At 37.0% G+C, this 27556-nt stretch overlaps 1 protein-coding gene across 2 annotated transcripts in view; it reads right to left on the reverse strand.

Moving 5' to 3' along the window:
- Positions 1–14933, reverse strand: part of OSTN (osteocrin) — a 42745-nt gene extending 27812 nt beyond the window's left edge. The window contains exon 1 of one of the 2 annotated variants that reach the window (XM_065942898.1): positions 14822–14933. The gene's annotated coding sequence lies outside the window, so the exon portion shown is untranslated. The remainder of the gene's footprint in view (positions 1–14821) is intronic. The other variant, XM_065942897.1, reaches the window with a different exon arrangement.
- Between the last annotated feature and the right edge of the window lie 12623 nt (positions 14934–27556).

The following is a 27556-nucleotide window of genomic DNA, read 5'->3' on the forward strand; positions in this document are numbered from 1 at the left end:
TAAACCAACCCCTGCTGGGGTTTGTGGTGAACAAGAGTGAATGTGCTGTGTCTAAAAGCAATTTTATATGAAATTTCAAAAACACCACTGTTCCAATAGTAGAATATCTTTATGTCCTATGATTTGAAATGATTTTTTGAGCAAGATTCAAAAGGTGAACATCATAGAAAAAATTAACAAATTACACTATATAAAAAATGAAATTTTCCATGTGATAAGGTAAGTAAACAAATTGCAATAAATAACAAATTACAAATGAAATGTATTTTGAACAGATATAAAAAAGTAAGACTAGCATTTGAAACATTTAAGTAACTCTGATAAATAAAATTTAAAAAACAGACACAATTAAATAAAAATGGGCCAAAGTTTATTTGTATTTGAAAGTATTTGTATTTGAATTTGTATTTGTATTTGAAAGTTCACAGCCTCGTTGTTTATAGCAGTGAAAAAATGAATCAACCCAAGTACCTTACTCAGAAGGAAATGGATTTGTCTGTTGAAGTACATACATAATGTGGACTTAACGCAAATAATTTAAGTATATGTGTTATCTATGGTTCAAACAAATGACGTAAATGTTATGTGTAATTGTATGCATGGATTTAAAATAGAGCAGATTTGAGGGGAAATTAGAAATTCTAGAACAGTGTATATGCCATGCTACCATTTACCTAAACTGGAAATACATAAAGCAATTTACTGTATTTTGAAATCTATGAAAGTGAAGTTGAAAATGAAAGTGAAGTCGCTCAGTCGTGTCTCTTTGCGACCCCATGGACTGCAGGCTCCCAGGCTCCTCCATCCATGGGATTTTCCAGGCAAGAGTACTGGAGTGGATTGCCATTTCCCAAATTGGAAATACATAAAGCAATTTACTGTATTTTGAAATCTATACCTATAATTAAAATAGAGACCAATGGAAGTTGATTCATGATTGCTTGTAGGGAAAGTGGGGAAGAATATAAGATTATGAAGAAAACATAAGGGACTCAGGTTTTACCTATATATACACAGGAGAGCAAACAAGTCAAAAGGTTACATTTATTAATTCTGTGTAGTAAGCACAACCGTGTGTCATTGATACTTTTATGAATTTTTACATTAATAAAACACTATAAATTCAATTAAAGCTTATTTACAGTATAGATTAGACCTTCTGACTGCCAGTCTGACTGCTGGTTAAAATGGGAGGCCTTGCTCCTCTGGGAGAAGATCTCTGGCTCTGGGTTACTAATAAAAGTGACTTGACTTCTCCACTTAGCACATGACACTGGGAAGTCCCCCAGCTCATCATTAATAAGAATTCTCAGCAAACTTTTGTTTCCTTAAAAAAACATCATTTGAAAACCTGCAGGGAGCAAAAAGAAGAATTATTCAATCTGAATAATTGTATTTGAGACTCGTATTTGCTTTAGTAATAGTATGACCTTGGGTTTGTGTCACTTGAAGTTTATTTTCCATATTGGTGAAATGAAGAGTAATTCTGACTTCAAAAGAACTTTGAGAGGTTTGGATTAATTAATGTATAAACTCTTCACCCCATATACTGTTGTTCAGTAGCTCAGTTGTGTCAGACTTTTTGCGACTCCATGGACTGCAGCATGCCAGGTCTCCCTGTCCACCACCAACTCCCAGAGCTTGAACAGACTCATGTCCATTGATGACGCCATACAATCATCTCATCCTCTGTTCTGTCCTTCTTCTCCTGCCCTCAATCTTTCCCAGCCTCAGGGTCTTTTCCAATCAGCTGACTCTTCATATCAGGTGGTCAAAGTATTGGAGCTTCAACTTCAGCATCAGTCCTTCCAATGAATATTCAGGACTGATTTCCTTTAGGATCGACTAGTTTGATGTCCTTGCAGTCCAAAGGACTCTCAAAGGGCATTTCCAACAGCACAGTTCAAAAGTATCAATTCTTCAGCACTCAGCTTTCTTTATGGTCCAACTCTCACATCCATACATGACTACTGGTAAAACCATAGCTCTGACTAGGTGGACCTTTGTTGGCAAAGTAATGTCTCTGCTTTTTAATATGCTGTCCAGGTTGGTCATAGCTTTTCTTCCAAGGATCAAGCATCTTTTAATTTCATGGCTGCAGTCAACACCTGCAGTGATTTTGAAGCCCAAGGAAAGAAAGTCTGTCACTCTTTCCATTGTATCCACATTTGTTTGCCACGAATTGATGGGAAAGGATGCCATGATCTTCATTTTTTGAATGTTGAGTTTTAAGCCAACTTTTTCACTCTCCTCTTTCACCTTCATCAAGAGGTTCTTTAGTTCCTCTTCATTATCTGCCATAAGTGTGGTGTCATCTGCAGATCTCAGGTTATTGATATTTCTCCCAACAATCTTCATTCCAGCTTGTGCTTCATCCAGTCCAGCATTTCTCATGATGTACTCTGCATATAAGTTAAATAAGCAGGGTGACGATATTCAGCCTTGACGTACTCCTTTCCCAATTTGGAACCAGACTGCTGTTCCATGTCCTGTTCTAACTGTTGCTTCTTGTCCTGCATACAGGTTTCTCAGGAGGAAGGTGAGGTGGCTTGGTATTGCCATCTCTTGAAGAACTTTCCACAGTTTGTTGTGATCCACACAATCAAAGGCTTTGGCACAGTCAATGAAGCAGAAGTAGATGTTTTTCTGGAATTCTCTTGTTTTGTCTATGATCCAACAGATGTTGGCAATTTGATCTCTAGTTTTTCTGCCTTTTCTAAATCCAGCTTGAACATCTGGAATTTCATGGTTCACGTACTGTTGAAGCCTGGCTTGGAGAATTTTGAGCACTACTTTTCTAGCATGTGAGATGAGTGCAATTGTGCGGTAGTCTGAACGTTCTTTGGCATTGCCTTTCTTTGGGTTTGGAATGAAAATTGACCTTTTCCAGCCCTGTGACCACTGCTGAGTTTTCCAAATTTGCTGGCATATTGAGGGCAGAACTTTCACAGCATCATCTTTTAGGATTTGAAATAGCTTAACTGGAATCCCATCACCCCCACTAGCTTTGTTCGTAGTGATGCTTCCTAAGGCCCACTTGACTTTGCATTTCAGGATGTCTGGCTCTAGGTGAGTGATCACACCATTAAGATATTTTTTGTGTAGTTCTTCTGTGTATTCTTGCCACCTCCTCTAATATCTTCTACTTTTGTTAGGTCCATACTGTTTCTGTCCTTTATTGTGCCCATCTTTGCATGAGATATTCTCTTGGTATCTCTAATTTTCTTGAAGAGATCTCTAGTCTTTCCCATTCTATTGTTTTTCCTCTAATTTTTTGCACTGATCTCTGAGGAAGGCTTTCTTACCTCTCCTTGCTATTCTTTGTAACTCTGCATTCATATGGGTATATCTTTCCTTTTCTCCTTTGCCCCATAGCTTCTCTTCTAAAACAGCATCTAGGCTCTAAAAAGAGCTGATCATGATTATTTCTCTAAATTAGGACAGAAGAAAACTAACAGGAAGAAATGTAAAGGTTATCTGGCAAAAAATACCAACCAAGAACTGCATTACTTATTCTTTTAGAAAATCAGGTATTGAATCTTATTTTTCCTTCTGATCTGATTTTGCTGATGTCTTTGACTTTCCTCAGTTAAAGGTAAGTTATATTAAAAATATAACTTTTTTTTTGCAATGACCTCATATTTCTGGCATATCTTTTAAAGAATAACTCTTCCATTCACTCAAAGATAAGCATATAATTGTGATGTTTTCTTTCCACTCTTTTTTTAAACAGTTCTAAAGTGTGAAATTTTTCAATTTTATAAGCTTTCCTGTGTGGACTTTCTTCATCTATTTTTATGCACATTTTACTAACCAGGTTTCTCTTCATCTCTGCAGTCTTATAAATGGCACAGGATGATGGATGTTTATAATATTGATGATTATGTCTGAGGCATATATTTTTGTTCTTAGGTGTAGATAGGAAAAAAGTCGTAATGTGTCATCTTACAGATAACCACATCCTGATTATTTGGATAGGGAGAAATAAAAATAAATGCTGAGTTTAAATACACACATTTAATGGTTTAAAGCCATGCTTGTAGCCAGTTAACCAAAAGGTCAAGTTCCTAAATATGGCATTTGGTACACTAATGAAAACAAACACCCTGGCACCTGCCACACAAAAGACATTTGATTAACTAGTTGAAACTTGATTGCTACAAAATTAGAAACAGAGGAAATTATAGGGAGGGAAGGAAAAGACCAGGTTCAGCTCCATTTCCCTATTTTGTTGATAGTGGAAAAATATAGTCCATGACTAAAAATCTACTCAGCACCATGTACGCTGCAAATTACAGAAAGAACACTCATTGTGTTGTTCATTGTGTGACTATATGACAGTGGAGGCACCTACAGCCAATTTTCATTGAGAAATTTTTGAATTAAAGTTCTCTAATGTGAGGAGATTCCAAATAGACCGTGGGTATGAGATCTACCTTATAAGATTAGGTATGTACTTAATTTTCAGTCAGTTGGTCTATCATGTGCACATATTGTCACTAATGATTTTGCTGAATAAACAAACATCTTACATTGTGTAACATCTTAACCTTTGCTTCAAAGGCTTCTCACATGCAAGAACTCATTTACCCTGAAGGGATCACCCATTCTGTGGCTGGAGTGGTGATGGGCGGAGGAAGGAAGACATGATGTTTTGTCACTGAAGTTTGGGTTGCAGATAGGCATTTATTATAGCCACAAGGCTTCCTTTGCGGCTCAGCTGGTAAAGAATCTGCCTGCAATGTGGGAGACCTGGGTTGGATCCCTGGGTTGGGAAGATCCCCTGGAGAAGGGAAAGACTTCCCACTCCAGTATCCTGGCCTGGAGAATTCCACGGACTACAGTCCGTGGGGTTGCAAAGAGCCAGACACGACTGAGCAATTTTCACTTTCACATGTATTCGCTTAAAACATTGACAGTGCACACTGGCATATTAAAAATTATGGTTTAATTATATTTAAAATAGGACTAAATGAGAAGTCTGCTAAGACAAAAAAGATGTTTGCATTATTGACCATCAGTGCTGCAGTGAGTCATCGCTATTATGAAAAATAATCTCTAACGTGGGCTGGGCTAGGAAAAGACTGGCAACCATTCTTTGATGGTTGCCAATGTCTTTGGGGGCTGGTGTTGAAGAAAACCAAATCACTCAGGTGATTAAGGAAATTTCTCCTCAACAAGTTCTGACTTAGAGATAGTGGATCTTGCCATTAGAAATTCATGAGAGGACCAAATTTTTAGGTTGAGTCTAGATAATTTTTTGGATGTTTTATTTTACTAATTTCTTAAATGGAAATATACAAAATAGACTCTACCCACCTTACTTTAAACAGAAATTAAAGTCTTAATTAAAGATAAAGTACTTAAAAAAGTAATTAAACTTAAAAATCCCCTCCCATTGTGACGTTGCAGGCACATAAATGAGATTTAACAGGACATGTTGTGAAAGGTCCCTAGTTCTGTCACTGGGAAATGGCCTTGTGAGCCTGCACATAACAGTCCTCAAACCTTCTTTCTCTGAAAACAGGGGCGGTCTTCTAGGCAAGTGGTGGGTCAGCTTGGTCCCACAGTAAAACTGAAAAGCAGAGAAAATTCTAAAGCGTACCCTTTGCATGCTAAGTTGCTTCAGTTGTGTCTGAACCTGTGTGGCCCTGTGGTCTGTAGACCCCCGAGATCCTCTGTCCATGAGATTCTCCAGGCATGAATACTGGAATGGGTTGCCATGCCCTTCTCCTGCGGATCTTTCCAACCCAGGGATCCAACCCGAGTCTCTTATGTCTCATGCATGGGCAGGTGGGCTCTTTACCACTATCATAACCTGGGAAGCCTGATATTGTAGGCTGCTTTTACAGTGTAGCCTTTACCCTTCTCCATAAAGTCATGCTTGCCCGACTCTTTTTAATAATAGAGGAAAGCTTCCAGAATAGTTGATAATAGAGTAACTGCTTTTTTTCTTATTGTAAAGGCGAGTCTAAGGGACAGTGGTGAACACAAAGTCTGTATGAGAGAGACCTGAGCTAGGGGTTCTGAGACTCAGGTCCTGCTCTTGCTTGGCTGCTATTTCACTATATGATTCTTGGCAAACGACCTCTAAAGTTGCTTCTAGCTTTTGTAAAGACTATTGCTGAATCTGACTCTTTTCTGATGGAAGCACAGACATTGTATGGTGTTGGTGTAGGTTTGGCTGAGAAAACCTTTCTGCCCTTCCTCAAATCAGGTGAGTCTATGCATAAGACTGTGCATTTAGGTTTTCACGTAAAATTTCTCCTCATGAATTTTAAATATTTCTAGCTGAAAAGAAAGGGCCTTCAAGTCTTTGATTTTAAGATTTTGCTTGCAGTGATTCTATTTTATAAGTGTATTTTAAGAAAGAAAAAAATTCTATCAATTAAGTTATGACATGCAATCAGGTAAAAGGGCTTCGTTGTGTCTCAGTGGTAAAGAACCTGTCTGCCAATTTAGGAGACACAAATTTGATCCCTGTGTTGGGAAGATCCCCTAGAGAAGAAAATGGCAACCCGCTCCAGTGTTCTTGCCTGGGAAATCGCATGGACAGAAGAGCCTGACAGGCGACAGTTCATCGGGTCGCAAAAGAGTCAGACAAGATTGAGCGACTAAACAACAACAGCAATCAAGTGTAAGGCATTCCAACCTTAGAGATGTTGAAGGTGCACAGAATGGATGAAATATGCTGTTATCTATTTACCTTTCAATTATTTACTTGAAGTTTTTTTTCTCATCTTTCTTAAGACAGTATACTCAGTTCCCCCACACTTTAGAAATAAAGATGTTAGAGCTGAAGGAGGATCCAGATGCCCCAGTATGCGGCAGTTATATCTGCTTTTTGGGGGTGAGAGAAAGGATTGTGCATTATTTAACGCATTATTAGCTTTAAATTAAAAAAAAAAAAAATCACATAATGTTGGGAGTTCCCTGGTAGTCCAGTGGTTGAGAATCCAGCTTACAATGCAAGGGATATGGGTTCAATCCCTGGTCAGGAAACTAAGATCCCACATGCCTCGGGGCAACTAGTGTTGCCCAGGCACAGCCAGTGTTCCCAACAAAGATCCTGCATGCTGCAACTAAGACCTGATGCAGCCAGAAAATGACTAAAGTTTTTTAAAAAATCACATAATGTTAAAAAATTTAAAGATTTGACTGAGTTCCTATTCCTCTGCATTTGTTATTAAGAGTGTGTCTATCAAGGTAGAATAATCATTTGAATATTTTCAGTGTTAGTATTAGTGGATATGCCCAGTCTTTTCAGTTCTGTCCAACTCTTTGCGACTCCATGGACTAAACTCCACCAACCCCATAGACTATAAATAGCCCACCAGTCTCCTCTGACAGTGGGATTCTCCAGTCAAGAATACTAGGGTGGGTTGCTGTTTCTACTTCATATATTAATGGATACAAAATTAATATTACCAGTATCAAAAGTTCTTATTTTTAAATACAAAAATAGGAATTTTTGATAATAGAAAATTTCAGATATACAGAAAACATATATTTCTGTGATGGAGAATGGTGAGGAAAACTCAGAATCAGACTTGAAGGATAGGGATAACTGTCCTTGTTGTGTTAGTTAACCTTGAGCAAGATGCCTAAACTGTCAAGTTGTCTAATAAACCTCATGTTTGATCTCACATTTTAATTAATTAAATTTTTTAAATTTAGAATTGTTTAATTTACAAATAGCACAAATCATTATGGATTTGCCTTGTTTGCTGAATAAGAGCAATAAAACATGTACTTTTATGTTTAGTATTATTATTGAGAATGTATAAAGGTATACATTTATCTGTGGAAAAACACTGCATCTTTCTTATTTGATCATAGGTAAAACTTTTCAATGGAAACTCTAAATTTTGCATGAAACCATTTTGTATAAAAATGATTATTATTGAGTGCAGGTATTTGAAGTCAAGTCCTTCCAGGGGAAGTAAAACTTATACCCACAATGAGTTAGGGAACTTGGGGCCATCTTTAAAGTCAATCAGCAAAGTCTATGTTAAAAAATCAAGAGGATACCTAACAGTTTGACATTATAGGGATAATCTTAATGTTTCAATGAGTGACATTTGAACAGGGCATTAAGGTTGTTCCCAGTTTTGATTGATGAGAGAAGAAACCAGGTGCTTGAGACACTTCCCTGCTTGAAAGCAGAGACTTGGATGCTGGAATCTCTGCTTTATTGGTGCTGCCTTGCCACAACCTTTGGTGCAATTGGCTCCACAAACAAGAGATCTAAACTTAGAACTTCAGAAGTGGGGATTAATTTTAGATCATCTTAAACTCAAATACTAAATTTGAAGTCATCGAGGATTTTCACCCAAGAACAACTGAACTACAACTGGTTGCTTCTATCACTAGCATATGCATTGTCTAGATCATTCTCACTGAAATACGTCTGAGAAATACTCATGGTGTTTATTTTATTTAAAATTCTCTTTGTGAAATTTGCTCTTTTCAGTAGATTGCGTGATGGGCATTTGCTTGATATATTGAGTATGATTTGAAAGGAAGGTGCAAATTGAGACTGAGAAATTTAACATTTTCTTTTTTTAAAAAAATGAAAATGTCAGGAGTGCATTCTTTCTCATTTCTCATTGTTCTTCCATCAGCAGTAGTCAATTTTCCAAAGTCACAAAGCCAGTTAGAAGAGCCAGAACAACAACATAATGCTTTCAGCCTCTCAGTTTCATGCTCCTTCAAGTTTAACTTATTTGTGGAAGTATAAAGCATTTTCCCATCTCCAAAACAAATTGCTTATAAAGTCAGATGTGTATGGATGAGGTGTTCTTAATGTGGCAGACACCTGCATTTTAAAATGACTTTCCCTGAGTACTATAAATCAGGAAGAATGATAATTTACTAGTATACATGTGTTAACTGACTTTATTCTGTCTGGCACCATTTTTGTTCTTTTTCAGACACTACTGCCCTCCAAAATCATAAAACTTTGTTGTTGAATACCTCATTTTTTTTTTAATTTTGAATTTTCAACCATACTGCTAGTATCTTTCTTGTACAAATTTAAGAAGGTAGAAACCTACCATGATATTAGTAAGATCACATTATTAAAAAGCCCAGATAAGTAAAGTATGTAAATGTTGCTGTAAACTCCTTGAGGGTAGGAACTATGTCATGTTCACTATTTTATCTCAGCACCCAACATAATGCCTGGCAGGGAGTCAGTATTATGTGTTGAAAGAATGAATGAAGGAAGCAGCGCTTTGTGGTAGGTAAACAGAAATGTGGGACAGATACCAACTGATATGGAAACTAATGGGAAGAGATTTGCCCATATGTGATGAAGTTACGCCAAACTCCTGGTATGTCTGTTCATGCTCCACATCACAGATTCTCATTCTAATGAGAGGGACATGTGTCCTTATTCCCTAATCATTATTCAGTAAAGTTTAAGATTTCTCCTTATCAAACACTAATTTGCATTCTGATCCCTGAAATATTGTAAATTTCTTCATAGAAAACTATGTCCTCTAGAAATAGAAGAGAACTTCGTGTATGATTGTGTACAATACTGGTAAGGGGACTTGTTGTTTAATTCTAACAGTTAATAATGGGAGAAAAAAGAATCTTCAAAACTAGAGATGGGGAAATGTTGATAGAATTGCACATACACATGCTATTTGGTCATTTGATGCAAGCCATTTTTATGGGGGATGAAAAGGCATTCAGAGAGTAAATTTGGGTAAATGCAGTTAAATATGGCATATATATGCATCGGGATAACGTGGACTATTACCACTCCTTCACTTTTTACTCCACTTTGTACTTGCATATACTATTTAATGGGCTTTCCAGGTGGCGCTAGTGGTAAAGAACCCACCTGCCAATGCAGGACACTCGAGAGACCTGGCTTTGATCCCTGAGTCAGGAAGATTCCCTGAAGGAGGGCATGGCAACCTGCTCCAGTATTCTTGCCTGGAATTCTCGCCTCTGTCCCCTGGACAGAGGAACCTGGGGGGCTACAGTCCCTGGGGTCACACAGATTTGGACACGACTAAGCAATGGCAACCCACTGCAGTACTCTTGCCTGGAAAATTCCACGGACGGAGGAGCCTGGTAGGCTGCAGTCCATGGAGTCGCTGCGAGTCAGACACGGCTGAGCGGATTCGCTTTCACTTTTCATTTTCACGCATTGGAGAATTAAATGGCAACCCACTCCAGTGTTCTTGCCTGGAGAATCCCAGGGACAGGGGAGCCTGGGGGGCTGCCGTCTATGGGGTCGCACAGAGTCGGACGCAACTGCAGCAACTCAGCATGTATGAATACTATTTAATAAAATAGTAAATTGCATTTCAATTACATTAAATTAGACAATATAGTCAATGAAAAAAATACTCTAAAATATAAATAAAAGCCCAAAATATATTTTATAATACTCAACAACAAGATGCATTTATTAGGTATGTGCTGTTTATCAGGCACCAGGGATATAGACATGAATGAGACAGCCTTTCTGTCATCCAGTTGCTCACAGCGGGCGGAGACGAAAACTCCTTGGCCACTGGCCCTGCCCAGCCAATGATTTCTTCCTGCACGAGGAGACTTTTCCTGTAATGCTTTCATTGCCTTCAAGTACAGTTGTTGTAAATAATAATTTTTATTTTAATGTCTGCAAGGTACCTTATTATTCTGAAATCTGTCTAGCTCCTTTCATCCTCCTAATAGTCAAGTTATGATTTATATGGAAAATATTATAATTCCACTTTTTAATAGATGAACTGACCCAACTCAGGTTGCTTCCTCACCTCCTGGCTCCTGGTATTGTAGTTATACTTTCTAATCCAAGAAAAGTGAGTTAGTAGAAAGAGATTGGTTGTTCTTAAGTTACACAGACTTGAATAAGACTCTTGACAGGAAATGTTACTTCGCTTCATTGTTTTAATATCTTCACCAGGAAAATGGGGCAAAAGCTTACTTTTTAGGCTTATTATAAGGATGAGAAATAATACAGGTAAAGGGACAGGCATAATAAGTGATAGCTTATTAAATAATAGCTATTATTATCCTGATATTAGGGGCTTCCCTCATAGCTCAGTCAGTAAAGAATCTGCCTGCAGTGCAGGAGACCTGGGTTCTATTCCTGGGTTGGGAAGATCCCCTGGAGAAGAAAATGACAGCCCACTCCAGTATTCTTACCTGGAGAATCCCATGGAAAGAGGACCCTGGCAGGCTACAGTCCTTGGGGTTGCAAGAGTTGGAAATGGCTTAGCGACTAAACCAACACATCCTGATATTGCCTTCTAAAAATGGCAACTTGTCAAAATATTTCTTTTTATTCTTTTATTTTTATGAAAAAATTTTGTCCTTGTTCATTTTAAGGAATAAAATTGGACCTTGGAATCTAGCATAGTGATAGAAAATAAAATATAATAAACTAATATTGACTGAGGGAAGGAAATTTTACTAAAGAGAGTTATAAATGGCAATCACTTTTAACATTTAATGTTATAGTATACTATGCATTAGCATTAATTTCAGCCATAATATTTCTATTAAAATATTAGTGTAAAACTATGAACAATATCTGGCTTCCCAGGTGATACTAGTGGTAAAGAGCTTGACTGCCAATGCAGGAGACATAAGAGATGTGAGTTTGATCCCTGGGCCAGGCAGATCCCTTGCAACTCAGCCCAGTATTCTTGCCTGGAGGATCCTATGGACAGAGGAGCCCAGGGAGCTATAGTCTATGGGGCCGCAAAGAGTCGGAGATGACTAAAGCAACTTAGCAAGCATGCACACATGAACAAATTGTAATGAAAAGAAGGCAAAGGGAAGAAATCTGTTATACTTAAAATATAATTATTCTTCAAACTCTTATATAAACCAAAGTAAATTTTTATTTGAATTTTAAATTTATATTTTGTTTTATGGTTCATAAAATATCTCTATTAATTTTCTTTTTTAAAGAAATTGTTAATTATGTTGAGTCATGGTTTTCCCACAGTTTTTGTATTGTTGACAGTATAGCAGAGTCAGGCTGGGTAATGGAAGCGGAGCCAACATGGTTGTTATGGTGGTCAAGGACTTCTCTACAGGAACTAGACTGTACGCAAACATGGGAGCAGCCAGGAAGGGATGGACTGTGGAAGAGGAAGAGGAAGAGATGCCACTTTTTAAACATCTTAGTGCCCTGGCATGGATGGACAAGTCAAAGTTTGCAAGGAAATGCAACCACCAGTGTGGGAACACTGGAAGTCATGGAGAAGTCCATGGAAAGGCTCTTACTTGGTGGGCCAACAGCCAAGTTATCAGTGGTGGCCCAGCTGATATTTTAAAGGTGCATTTTTCACAATGGTTAGAGCCTTGTGTTGTAGGGACAAAGAGTTTTAGAAAAGAAGGAGGCTATCATCAGAAACTGGAATTTACTCTTTTCAGCAAGCGTTTCCCTCATAGCTCAGTTGGTAAAGAACCCACCTGCAATGCAGGAGACCTCGGTTTGATTCCTGGGTTGGGAAGATCCCCTAGAGAAGGGATAGGTTACCTACTCCAGTATTGTTGGGCTTCCCTTGTGGCTCAGCTGGAAAAAAATTTGCCTGCAATGTGAGAGACCTGGGTTGGGTCCTTGGGTTGGGAAGATCCCCTGGAGAAAGGAAAGGCTACCCACTCCAGTATTCTGACCTGGAGAATTCCACGGACTGTATAGTCCTCGGGGTAGCAAAGAGTTAAATATGACTGAGTGACTTTCACTTTCACTTTCATTCTCAGGAATTGGAGAGAGCCAGACTCAAAGGTAATTAACTAGTCTAAGGAAGAGGAGATGAAAGGGAGATATAAAATGGATGAAGAGGGGTAAGCAGAAAGAGGTGTGGCAGAAGAGTTGGTTCTGGAGGGAGTGTCTGCTCTGTGCTGAGACCAGAGCTGATGAGGCATTGATAAGGGAGAAAAGGCAAAACTGAGCAACGGCCAGTTCATGCCAACCAAAACAACAGTAATTACTGGTCAATGATGCTAACCACTGCTCCTGTGAGGTGCCCTGAGAATTATTTGGAGAAAGGAGGAGAACTCAGCTAGAAACATCTCTAATCAGAGAGATCTTCAGGGACAAGTTGGCCCATGTAGAGAGGTGCCCAGGGCTAGGAGGGAACTTGTGACTCCTCATTTGTATACACACAAACTCTAGTTTTATTAGGAGAGAAGGAAGCCCCTGGGAAGCTGAGGAAAAGTTGATGAAATCAGGACTGAGATTAGAAGGCTGTGTTCCTGACTTCAAAGCTTGTGTTCCTCTGATAACATTGAATCTAAGCAAAGATTGTCTGGTGGGTACAGATCACAGTGGATGAATTGTTGGTAAGAAGGTTAAATTAGATGATGTCTAAGGATTAGCCCCAAGATTCTGTGATTCTTCATTCTCTAATATAGTGAAAAGGGATAGATGTGGGAGCTTCCCAGGTCATTCTCACATTCAGTATCACTGGCACTTTTAGTTCTTTTGTCTTTTTCAATGATAACAAAATGTTATGGAGCACCGCTCTGTGCTTAAGCTTGCCTGAAGTTGCACAACTGCATAATGACAGAGTTGGGTTAATATTTTGAGACTACTCAGTTCGAGTTCTGTTCTAATCTAATTTTATTAACTAATGTTCAAATCATGAAAATATTTGAAGAAGTTAAAATTGTACCCCTAAGGTCCCCAAAACTAGTCTCTAAACATAACTGCTTCTTTATTGCCCATGATTCATTGTATCAGAATCAGTTAAAAACCCTGAGAAATACAGGGAGAAAGCAAATAACCTTAAATCCCTTAAGTAACTTACTGAATGAAGCCACATTCAATTAACTTATAAAGAGGAGACTTGAATGCATATCTACAGGAAGCTCTCCTTAGAGAAGTTCTATAAGAGTGCTGAAGAGTAATGCCAAATGAAAGAGAAGACACAAAATGTGCCTGATGTTTGTGGGAGGCCATTAAATATACTGCTATCAATTCTATAGCTTACCTGAGCACTGAAATCATCGTAAATCATTGTTTATCTAATTTCTAGAAAGATAACTCAGGAATATATAGTAATCACTTTCCTAAACCTATAGAACATATAATTGGAATTCAAAGGAGTCATATTTTGTTTTGCTAGAACTGAATTTGTAGACTGTACAGTTTCCACAGATTAAAACTTGAAACATTTTAAATTTCTTCTTAAACAGAACTCAAACGTATGTTTCATATTAACACTTAATTCAATCATTAATAGCAAGAGCACTTCAAATACTGAAGAATAAACATGACCTAAGTCTATTTTAAACTAGGTTATTAGTATCATATTTGCCTATTTGAGTTTCATAAGAATAAAAGCACTGGATAGTATAGGTCTGAAGAACATAAAGCATATAATTTGGTTAAGTTAGGGATATTTCTTAAGTTCTAATTTTAATAGACATAAAGATAAGAGAGAAACTTTCTTTTCTACCTAGGTCTTTAGAACCAGGCCAGTTTGTAACTTTAAAAGTTTCCTAACACTGGACATATTTGATAAAAGCAATATTAATATATCTAACACTCTTACAGGATCACTATTTTGAGTTCCCTTTCTCTTTATTTTGAAACAGAATATAAAAGCAAAAATAATATAATAAATATAAAATGCCTGAGCAAACAATTATCTCTACCCTAAGTTTGCATCACAAAATATCTTAGTTTACTCCTTTTTAGAGAGGATAGTATTCCCAGAAACATTTCTAATTTTAACAAAATCAAGATATAATGAAAGCATTTGAAAAGTATTCAAAAACTTTAAAAAGACAATTAAAAGGGAAAAGCCTAACTCTTTATCAGGTTTTGTATTTAACTTACCTTGTGAAAAATCAGGAGAGTCTAACTTTAGAGTCCTGTCTGTGCAGTTTCTCCCAAACTCAGCTCTGATGGTGAGTTTTCTCTCTGCGTTTTTATAGTCTCAGTTATACACCCCTCACTCCAATCCCTGCCTTTGCTTTCTCTTACATCATTTCTACAGATTTTCCACTGAACATTTTCCCAAGCTTCTTCTCAATCTCCCTCTCTCTCGCTCTCATTCCTTTCTCTCTTTCTTTCCTCACCTCTGTCTCTCTTTCTCTGTTTCCCTTCCCTATTCTTCTTTTTCATATTTATTCTATCTATTGCTTTGACCATGGAATTTAAATAGTCATGGGAGCGTGAGCTCTGGAAAATTTAAGTGCACATTTAATATTGTGTTCAGTCTTAGGCTCATCACCTCTTCCTGAGGTTTCAGTCCAGCTCTAATAATTACAAATCACATTTGTGAAATAAAATGCACTAGTATTCATTAAATAGAAAGTCACTAGGCCATTTCAAAAGAAGATTTAGGGAAGCAAAATCAGAAACACAAGCTGATTTATTGGTGTATATTTTGGACTCTTAAATTAAATGATCATGTGTGGAAATGGTGAATTGTTTCAGCCTCAGTCAGGTGCACAAGTTTGAAACTGACAGCTACTTCATAATTAACATTGCTATACTGGGAAGGCTGTCACTTACAAACCTATAAATACTGAACTGTGACATGTGGGCTATAAATGCATACATTGTGCTCATTTTTATCTTGCTTTTGTTCTCTTGTATTTTAATTTCCTTTTAACCAAAACATTCCTGCCTCTGTCTGAAAGTTTCCTTCATTCCCGTTTCTTACTAATCACATTTGAAACTTTACATACAGGAATTATAAAAAATAAGCTATTAAGTCCTTAAAGGAATATGTTGTCAGATCATTATTAGCTCACTTAAGTCACCAGTAGATCTCCATTTGACAAAGACTGAGGCTAGATAAGTGATTTAATGAGATCACACAACTAGGAAGCAGCATTAGAGCTAGATTTCAAATACAGATCTTCTTAATTCCATATCCAGTTCTTTCCCCACAACTTCATGCTGCCTCATTATTTAAAAAGCTGGAAAAGAGAATCCAAACCAGATTAATTGGCACAAATAGAAATAAATTTGTTCTTTTTGGTTTTACTTAAAAAGCCATTTAAAATACTACTTGCTTGTGTAGGAACTATTACATGGTTTACTTAGATTGAGATGGAGAACTGACCAGACTATACTGAATTGATTGGACAATAAAATGCTTCATTTTTATGAAGGGTTTCCAGGGATAACATATGTCTCAACAAGCTTGAAATTTGAGTAGTTGGCAGCAATAGTTCACAAGTCAAGATAAAAATACAACCTAATTGTGGATCCTTGTTTAGACATTACTGCAATAAAGTGATTATGTTAACTTGAATCCACATGATGGAAAACTCTCAATATAGATTTAATGGATTCATCATAATGTTACTAGAAGCTGATATTTTTGATGTACCTTCTACCCTTATTTGCAAGGCCTCCCTTAGAGTGCTGACAAGTGATATCTGTGGCTGATTTGTTCCAGATCTACCCCTGCTTAGACAGTCCAAAGATTCCACCCTATTTGTGGATTTTGTTGACCTAATTCAAAAATTTGACTTAACTGTTCTGTAGCAGTAGAAATAGCAACAGTTTATTCCAGGAACATAACCATGGTACATTTAAGCCATTTATACAGGCTTCTGCACATTATAAAGCCCTATGCAAATTACTTATGCATTTATGCATAATAAAGAAATTGTTACTTAAAAGAGAGAGTAGGAATAAGAGCACATGAAGACGCTGAAGGAGAGTAAACACCCAGTAATAGAGAGACTAAGATGAAAAAGGGAAAAAGTATTACTAAAAACTTACATCATTATTTAATTCTCATAATAACCTTGCTAGTGAGGCATTATTATCATATAACAGATGGAGAAACTAAATATCAAATTTGTGGAAGGGTAGCCAAAGTGCTCGCACTTAAAACGCTACACACTGCTGTGTATAAAATCGATAGCTGGTGAGAACCTAGTCTATAGCACAGGGACCTCGTCTCAATGTGCCGAAGTGATCTAAATGGGAGGAAAATTTTTTTAAAAATGGGATGTATGTATACATAAAACTGATTCATTTTGCTGTACAACAGAAACTAGTACAACATTGTAAAGCAATTATACTCCAATAAAAATTTTTTAAAAAGTGATGAGGCCAGAAGACTTAGCTTTTTGTATCATTCAGGATTCTGGCAATAAAGAAATGATACATTCAAATTAAGTAATTTGAGAATAATTTATTGTGGGCAGGGTGTGAAGGAACCAGAAAGGATTGTACAGTATACTGAACCCCCAATAATAACAGGTATTAAAAGTGAGATTACAGGGACCCAGGACAGAGGGATCTTGGTAGAGAAAGTTGCTTGGGAGAAGTGTAGCTTTTCATCAAGGGACACAGGTAGCTAAGAGTGACCTACAAGGGAGGGAAACTGAGGGAAACAAACACTGAGATTTCACTCTGCTTCCTGGACACAATCTCCTGTTGTATTTACCTCTGGCCAAACCTGACAGATAAAGGACTCACCATGTTGTTTAACCTCAAAATTGCATTAAGAGGCATATAAATGGCATTCCTTATAAAGATCAACTTGAGTGTGAATGCCACCATTGCCCACACTGCTATGCCATACTTCCTGATGCTTTTTTTTAAGTCAGGTTTATTGAAGGAGAATTTACATAAACTAAATTCACCTTTTTAAAGCGCACCGTTTGATGAGTTTTGACAAATGTAGACAGTATGTAGCCTATGCTACAATCTAGATAAAGACCACCCCCACCCCCACTGCCCTTTACAGTTAATCCTCTATCCCACTCCTAGGTCCTGGTAACCACCCATCTGATTTCTGTCTCTATAATTTTGCTTTTTCCAGAAGGCTTTAGGAAATTATACAGTATGTAGTCTTTGGTGTCTGGCTTCTTTTACTCAGAATAAAGCTTCTGAGATACATCCATGTTACTAAATGTATCAGCACTTGGTTTCTTTTTAAAAATGGGAATGTTCTATTGGGTGGATGTGCCACATTTGCTTAATCATTTACCAGCTGGTGAAAATTTGAATTGCTTCCAATTTTTGGTGATTCTGAATAAAGCTGCCATAATTATTAACATAGAAGTCTTTGAGTGGACATACATTTTAATTTCACCTGGGCAAATACAAAGAAATGGGATTTCTAGATCACATGGCAAGGGTATGTTTAACTTAATAAGAAATAGCCAAAATGATTTCCAAAGTGGCTCTACCATTTTGCATCTGCACCAGAAATGTTTGAGAGTTCCAGTTACTCAGCATCCTTGCTAGTATTGGACAGTCATTGCCATTTCCAAAAATTTAGCGTTTCTAATAAATGTATACTGGTATCTAGATGTACTTGAGATTTCCTCAGGGGCTCAGAGTCCATCTGGAATGTAGGAGACGTAGGAGACATGGGTCCAATCCCTGGTTGGGGAAGATCCCCTGGAGGAGGGCATGGCAACCCGTTCCAGTACTCTTGCCTGGAGAATCCATTGACACAGAAGCCTGGCGGTCGATAGTCCATGGGGTAGCAAAGAATCAGACATGACTGAGCACAAGCACTATATACTATCTTACTGTGTTTAATTTGTATCTCCATAAAAACTAAGGGATGTTGATAATCTTTACATGTACTTACTTCTCCGTGTATATCTTCTTTGGTAAAGTGCTGGTTCAAATCTTTTGCTTAATATTCAGTTGTGAGACTTCTCTATACATTCTAGATACCAGATTTTTTAAATGAGATTTGTGTTTTGCAATTTTTTTCACATTCTATAGCTTGTCTTTTCACTCTCATAGCAGCTTTGTTTCATAGAGCAGGCATTTATAATTTTGATGAAATACAATTTGCTGTTTTTAAAAAACAGAGCATGCTTTATATAGCCTAAGAAATCATTTCTTCACTCAGATTTGCAGTAATTTTTTCTTGTGTTTCCTTCTTGAAATTTTCAAAATTATTTGGCTATTCTAAGTCACTTCCATTTCCATTTAGGTTTTAAAATCAGCTTATCAATATGTACAAAACAACTAGCTAGGATTTTATTGGTATTTCTTTGAATCTATAGATCAACTGGAGGAAAACTGACATTTTTCAAGTATTCTGATGTGTGAACTTAGTATGCTTCTCTTTTATTTAGCTCTTTGATTTCTCTTTATGATATTTTTAAACTTCTACTAACCTTGTATTTATTTTGTTAAATATTTCACTAATTGTTTGATATTTTTGATGCTGTTACAAATGTAGCTTCTAAAATTTCAATATCTAAGTGGACATCTCTAGTTTACAAAAATACAATTGATTTTTGTCTATTGATCTTTTATACTGTGACCTTTTAAAACTTATTGATCAGTCCTAGTAGGTTTTTATAGATTAAACAGGATTTTATGTACATATATAAAATCCTATGGTTCAGGAAGGAAACTTGTTTTGTATCTTCTACTTCAATTTGTATGTCTCTCATATTTTTGTAATTGTTTATTGCCTCATCCAGCCCCTCCAGTGCAATATTCAATAGAAGGGGACGGTGAACATCCCCACCTTGTTCCTGATCTTGTGGTTAAGAAGGCATTCATTTTTCATTAAATATGAAATATTTACATTAAATACATTAAATATGATAATGTAGGGTTTTTATAACTGCCCTTTATCAGGTTGCAGAAGTTTCCTTCTGTTATTAGTTTTCTGAAAGTGAATTATAACCTCGCTCTTCTGAGATAAATTCCACTTGATCACAATGAATACATTTAAGGGTATTTATTTGTGAGGGAGATAGGCTTTTTACTTCCTTAAAATGTATTTTTCAGCTTTTGGTATCAGAATTACAGTGGTCTCGCAAAATAACTGGGAAGAATTATGCCCTTGTCTTAGTTCATTCAGGATGTTATAATGAAAGTACTATAGACTGGAAGGCTTAACAACAAATATTTATTTCTAATTTTCTGGAAGCTGGGCAGTCCAAGATTAAAGTGCCTGCAGATTTGTAGTCTAACGGGAGCCTATTTCCTGGTTCATGTGTGATGAACTTCTCAATGTGTCCTCACATGGCAGGAAGTTTGAGAGAGATCTATGGGGTCTCTTTTGCATGTATTCTCAGACTCTCAGTCGTGTCCAACTCTTTGAGACCCTATGGACTGTAGCCAACCAGGCTCCTGTGTCCTGTGTCCACGGGATTTTCCAGGCACGAATATACTGGAGTGGGTTGCCATTTCCTTCTCAAGGGGATCTTCCTGACCCAGGGATCGAACCTGTGTCTCCTGCATTGGCAAGTGGATTCTTTATCACTGAGCCATCTGGGAAACCCACTGGGTCTGTTTTGTAAGAGCACTAATTCCATACACGAAGCTTCCACCATTATGACCTAGTCACTTCTCAAAGACCAGCTCCCCTCCCCCATCTCCTAATACTGTCACGTTTGGGGTTAGGATGAAAAGTGAAAGTGTTAGTAGCTCAATCCAACTCTTTGCGACCCTATAGACTGTAGTCCGCCAGGCTCCTCTGTTCATGGGATACTCCAGGCAAGAATACTGGAGTGGGTTGCCATGCCCTTGCCCAAGGAATCTTGTCAACCCAGGGATCAAACCAGTCTCCTGCATTGAAGACAGATTTTTTACCCTCTGAACCACCTGGGAAGACCCTGCAATTATTGATATACTTATTTTTAAAGCTATAATCTTAAAACTGGTGTTTTTGTCTCACCTATTTTCTACTATTCAACTTTAATTTGGATTATTGTTCATACCTATGTTTTAAGTTGTTGCTATAGATTTACAATATGCCAATCCTTATATTGCCACAGCTTACCTTCAAGTCATATTTTTTCACTTCACATATAGGGTAACAATCTTAATTTCATATTATTCTTCTGATCCTTTGTAGTAGTATTGTCACACTTTTTAATTTTTACTTTTATAAACCCAATTATTTTTTCTATATTTATTTTACAAAGTCAATAATTTTTAGTGATTTAAAAGTTTTTAAATTTATATTTGCCTATATTTACCATTGCTGATACTGCTTTTTGTGTTTGTGTGTGTTTAGATTTACACTTCTAAGTAATATTTTTCTTTTGCTTAAAGAACATTCTTTAACATTTCTCATAGCATTTTTGTTCAAGAGAGTGTTTAACTTATCTTCATTTTTAATTTTTATTACTGCTCATGATATAATTCTGAGGTGATAGCTTTTCTTCTTGAATGTGTTAAAGTTATTATTACTACTTTTTGCTTTGCATAGTGTATGTTTGGAAACTTGTTCATCTGTGATATACTTTATGATGTGCTTAGTTGTATTTTTCTTTCCATTTGTAATCCTGAAGGTTTCTGAGTTTCTTGATTGTTTTCTTTCATTAAGTTTGGGGGAAATTGACCATTACCTCCTCAAATATTTTTTGTCTCATTCTCTCTTTTTTCTTCTGCGACTCTAAGTACATGTTTGTTAGAGCATTTGATATTGTCCTACACCTCTTGGAAGATCTGCTTTTTAAAAAATATCTTTTCTCCATATTATTCAGTTGAAATGGTTTCTATTGACCTAGCTTTTAAATTCATTTACTGTGTGTTTGTGTACACATGTGTGTGCCCATGTGCCTGTGTGTATTTAATTTTAGCATATTATAGACGTAGCAAATGAATGAGGATTTCACTTATATATTGACTTCTCGGAACTCTAAACTCTCATGCCAATGACACATTTACTTTAAGAATTTGTTAAAATTTCAATTGTTCTTTTGTTCTTAACCACTTTTATGTTGGCTTCCTATTTTTCAAATGCTGTACCCAAGATGAGACAATTTGTGCATACTCTCTCCCCTCAGAAGAACTGCAAGAATTTGAAATATACCAATCCTGATTATTATTGACCTCAGATCCCTGATGGTCTCAAACAAAGTTAAAATTTTGCATGATTTTGTGAAAGTGACATTTTCTTATGGCTTCCATATACCAAATGAAAGTATGTTTTCTTCCTAATATTTTATGCTTGTTTGGCTATATAACAATATTTCAATAATTCCTTTCCATTTTGACAATATTGTATTTATTATCCTTCCAGTTTTGTAGATGTTAAAACAGATTTTAAAGCACTCACACAATAGAAATAAGATGCACAGATTGTCTCTTAGCTATGTCCTTTTCCACTGCATTTTTCATCTGTATAAATCATCCCTTTAATGATGAAATTCAGAGGTGTAAGAATTGCATTCACAAGCCTCCTCATATTTCCTTTGTATTTAGCTTGAAGTGAACTTGAGAAGGCTAAATTTCCATACTCTTATCTCCCACATCAGAAGCCTCATTTCTACTTCTAGACTCTATAGAACACCTTGTGTGACTCTGGTTTGCATTGATTTTTGATGTACCCCATGCCTAGGGCACACTGCATTTATATGGTTGCAGTGGTGGGGGCTTTAAAAAATAGACTGGAGGTTTACAGGTTACTTTGGAGCCAAAGTACATTACCTTTCACCTTTATTTTATGGGGCTTGAGCCTCAACCTGACTTGCTGGCCTTATTTCAAGAACTGTTTTTGTAGCCATGACATTTGCTGACCCTGATTGAATGCTCTTGTTTTTGATATTCCTGTCCTTTACATCCTTCCTTTATTATGATCACCCTACTGTTATGTTAACTACAGGAGTCTATCTGCTAAATTATAACAGTTCAAAGCACTGACTTGATCAATTTAAAGGAATACCAGAAGCCACACTAGAAAACCAAACTATCATATATTTCCTCAGTTTCATCACACACACACACACACACACACACACACAGGGCTACAGGAGGAAATCACTTGCCTGTAATGATATGCTAATAAAATAATAATAAATAACCTATTAACTTCTCTGGTAACTCAGCTGGTAAAGAATCTGCCTGCAGTGCAGGAGACCCCAGTTCAGACCTTGGGTCAGAAAGATCCCCTGGAGAAGGGATAGGCTACCCACTCAGTATTCTTGGGCTTCCCTGGTGGCTCAGATGGTAAAGAATCCACCTGCAATGTGGGAGGCCTGGATTCGATCCCTGGGTTTGGAACATTCCCTGGAGAAGGGCATGGCAACCCACTCCAGTATTCTTGCCTGGACAGAGGAGCCTTGGCCATGGGGTTTCGAAGAGTTGGACATGACTGAGTGACTGAACACATTAACACATAGCACTTCAAAATTTATAAATCTTTTTACCTCTATGCACTGGAGAAATTATTATTATCTTCCTTTACCAGAAAAGAAATAAAAATTTAGCTAAAGTCAGTAAACTAGTTAGTGGTAAAGCCAAAATTTAAAGAAAAATTTTCTGACCTTGAAGTTTATGGTTTTAACAACTACACTGTATTGTCTCTCCATCTAATCCTTGATGCATCTTACAAGGTAGGAATTATCCATAATTAAATCATGGGAAAGAAGGTTTGGAATATGTTCAAAGTCATGCAGGTATAAAGGTGAGAGCTGGGATTTGTGTTTGTGAGTGACTCCTCTAAAACTTTTCTTTAAAACTTCTCCAGTACTGCTTTCCACTGTGCTATACCAGTGATGCTGAGAAGTCAGCCTGACAGTCCTGGGTATCCCCGATATTCCTGGAATGATCTATTTAGGTCATCAACTTTCATCATCGTGGAGAAGTCATGTCTCTATGAATTATATACACTTTAAATTCATCTCTACAAATTCACACTGGGAAGGAGACTCAGGTATCACAAAATAAATAAACTTTGCTCAATGTGCAATAGTAAATAAGAGAAGTAAATTAGAACCTCTTAAGTAAGTAGGAAATGCCGCTGGTGGACTGCACCTTTCAGACCTTACAAGTCCTGCACTTGCTCAGCTTCAGGACCAACAAAACAGCCTGGAGTCTGAGGCTGAGATGTCAATGGCCTAATGGATGGAGGAGCTTACATGTCGGAAGCAAGGTCCTAGAGTGACATCCCACTGTGCGTGGCAGATGGGGCAGGACATGGCAGGAGACTTCACTCTCTCTCGAGGGTGGGGAGAAGTTACCAGTTCTGAGGGAACTGACATCAAGTGGGTCCACAGGTTGGGCTTTCCTGGTGGGTCAGTGGTTGAAAATCTACCTATCAATGCAGAAGCCATGGGTTCAACCCCTGAGTTGGAAAGATCCCCTAGAGAAGGAAATGGCAACCCTGTCCAGTGTTCTTGCCTGGGAAGTCCCATGGACAGAGGAAACTGGCAGGGTCTATGAGATCACAAAAACGTGTCCATGGGGTCACACAAGAGTAGGACACGAATTAGCAACTGGACAACAGCAACGACAATGGGCTCACTGGTTACTGGAAAACCGGAAGAGAGGCATGCCTCTTACCCTTCCTTTTGGTAAGAATTATCACTAGCGGGGGCCTGGGGCAAGTGTGTAGAAAAGTCAGTCACGTGAGCAGAGTATTGGTGAGGTATGCACTGTTTGAGCAGGGGATGTAGGGAGGGCAGGAGAACAGCCACCTTAGGTGGCCTGACTATACAGCCAGTAACAAGGTACAAGATTATTAAATTCTCTGTCGATTGTTCAGTCACTAAGTTGTATCTGACTCTTTGCACCTACTTGAACTGCAACATACTAGGCTCCCCTGTCCTTCACTGTCTCCTGGAGTTTGCTCCAATTCTTGTCCATTGAGTTGGTGATGCTATTCAGCCTTCTCATCCTCTGCACCGCCCCCCGCAACCCCCACCCAACCTTGCCACCTTTTGCCTTCAATCTTTCCCACCATCAGGCTCTCTTCCAATGAGTCAGCTCTTTACAACAGGTGGCCAAAGTATTGGAACTTCAATTTCGGCATCTGTCCTTCCAATGAACATTCAGGGTTGATTTCCTTTAGGATTGACTGATTTGATCTCCTCGCAGTCCAGGGGACTCTCAAGAGTCTTCTCCAGCACCACAATTCAAAAGCACCAATAAAGCAAGACTTTAAGTAGGATAACCAGTGCAAATTAACTGTAGTATGAATGCTTAAAAACCTCTAACATAGACATAGTATCTAAAGGATGAAGGTAATCATCCTACTCTACTCTACGCTTGTCAGATTGTACCATACTTTGAGAGAGTTGCAGACAAATTTTGAGTGTCTCAAAATGAGGACCCAGCTCAGGGTGGTATCTGGAAGACGGTTGCGTTAAAAACCATATAGAAGAATGCATATGTTTAATTTGAGGGGCAAAAAATAAAAACAAACTAACAAACTATAGAGGGTCCTAATACTGATTATGGGTCACGAAACACAGGAAGAGAGATTATTTTAATTCGATAGGAATAAAACACTGTCAGTAATATTTTATTTAGATCTTTTGACAATAGAATTATTTCCCTCAAAGAACAATTAGTACCAACATCAAAAAGGAAAAGTGAATCTGTTGAGTGTGTTGAAGAAAGAATTGCACTTCTAATCTCTTAGATTAGAGAACTAGTAAGGTTCTAAACCCGATTCTCTTAACAAAAATTGAAAAGTATATATTGCTACAAACTTGTATTCAAATATACAGAGTGACTTGTTTATATCATCTGTCATATATTGATCAAAGTTATTACCATGTGGAACTTTTAAAATATAAAACACACTCCTTAGTGTGGTTGCCAGACATATTGGACAAGTTAAAATAAATTTTCATTTGATAATGGCCATCTTTGCCCTAAAATCAATTTATATCTTATTACCTAAACAAATACACTAGTTGAATAAAACATACATGTAATATGTGATACAATCATTAATCTCTTTTGCTTCAGAATCATTCTCTTACTATACTTGCTCACAAAATTATAAATATTTTCATTCTAAATGGGAGTAGATAAGGTATAGGCATGAATGTAAGTCCTAGTCAATAATATTTCTTATCAGATTTCACTCATCTCCCTAGTTACTACCTCCATATATTAAATAATAGTAATTTACTCTTACCTCAGGCAGATGGTTCTACAGTAATCATTTTTCGCTTTTTAATTAATTGTTTTCTCAAGCAAAAAAGTATATAAGTTTAGTTTTCTTTGTCTTTTTAATAATGAATTCAAATTGAGGAAGGAGGAGGGGATGACTTACAAGTGACTTTGAAATTCTTCAAACACCAAATTTCTTTTCCTTTCCTTTCAGATTTCAAATTAGGAGGTATATTAAAAGATTCAGTGTTTAGGAATCAGAAATATATTTTAAAATATTCTCTGTATTTATTTATGAAAATAAATATTTAAATACAGGTTAAATATATATTTAAAATTTATTGAGTACTTACCATGAACCATATACTGCTAAGGTGTTTTACATGTATCAGCTTACTTAAAATCATCACAGTAATTCTCTGGGGTTAATTCTTTTATTATGTTAATTTTGAAAATAAGGAAACTGAGATATATTTAGGTTAGTTAACAGATTCAGTTTGGTTCAGAGGCCAGATCCCTGTCCCTCACTTTTTACTGATAAAGTGCATTGTGCCAAGAGAGTGACAAATGAAAATTTTAGCTGGAATGGCAATAGGCTTTAGCCATAAATATTAGGAATTAGTAAAGGTAATATTTTCCTTTTTGTTTTAAAAAGATATTTGTGCTATTGTTTATTTTTATATTTTCACAAAACTAATTTCACATCCAATCTTGTTCTTTTTTTCACTTTCTCTCTCTTTGTTAGACACACAAACACATACTCTAACATTTTTAATGTTTTAATAACTTTGTGACTGGAGGCGAGTAGATATTTAGCAGAGGCAAACAAGTTACCTTTTTCTTCACGTAGAATCTTTACATCCCATGGCCTCTACAAAACTGGACTTTCGGCTGCCAACATGATTTAATTGAGGAATATCCCACAGGTTTTCCCTTTGCATATTAAAAGTAAGATACTCACTGAAAAAATTACCCCTGGCTACCATTTGGTCTTCCATGGACTGGCATAGTTGGGATGGAAGAGTAAGACTGTCTCCTGTCCTGTGCAGGTCCTGGACAAGTCTTATATTTTCTGGGCTTCTAGTTCCTCATCTGTGAAATAAGGAGCTTTTTTCAAGTGAACCCTATAGCATTTTCCAGTTTTCAAATGTCTTTGACTCACTAAGTCAAGTAACTGCTTATCTGCAAATGTGCTTACATTGACAATACAGTGTAGGGTGTTCATTTCCACAAATATTTCCTTAGAGTCTTTTGTGGGCCAGGTCCTTAGAAAGTCAAAGTGTAGGATAAACAATTTGTATGGGACAGCCCACATCCTCAAGTAACTTAAGGTCTTGCAGAGAAGAGTGTTAATTTGAAAAATAATGGCATTTCAATGTGATTAGTGCTATACAAATAGTATAAGAACAGTTTTATGGAAGCATATTTTAAATATGATTTGAGAGATTTACCTTCTGTCATATTATTTTACTTGCCAGGGTGCCTGAAGAGTGACTGACAGGTCTCACCCTAACATTAAGTATGTGCACATATGTTTTCTGAATAAGGATGTATCTTACCATCCGCAAGCTAAGATTAGAAAAAGCCTTCAAGGTCCATGCTATTATGATTGTAAATGAACAAAAGTAACTTTTTTAACATTCAAGATCCATATTATCTTTCGGGGTCCATCAATGTAAAAAAAATGAAGCTATAAAGTCCATTCTTAATATATCTTACCTACAATTATCACCATGAACTATTTTCTTGAATAGAAACAAAATGTGC

The sequence above is a fragment of the Muntiacus reevesi genome, chromosome 8, assembly GCF_963930625.1.
Source record: "Muntiacus reevesi chromosome 8, mMunRee1.1, whole genome shotgun sequence".
Taxonomy (NCBI): domain Eukaryota; kingdom Metazoa; phylum Chordata; class Mammalia; order Artiodactyla; family Cervidae; genus Muntiacus; species Muntiacus reevesi.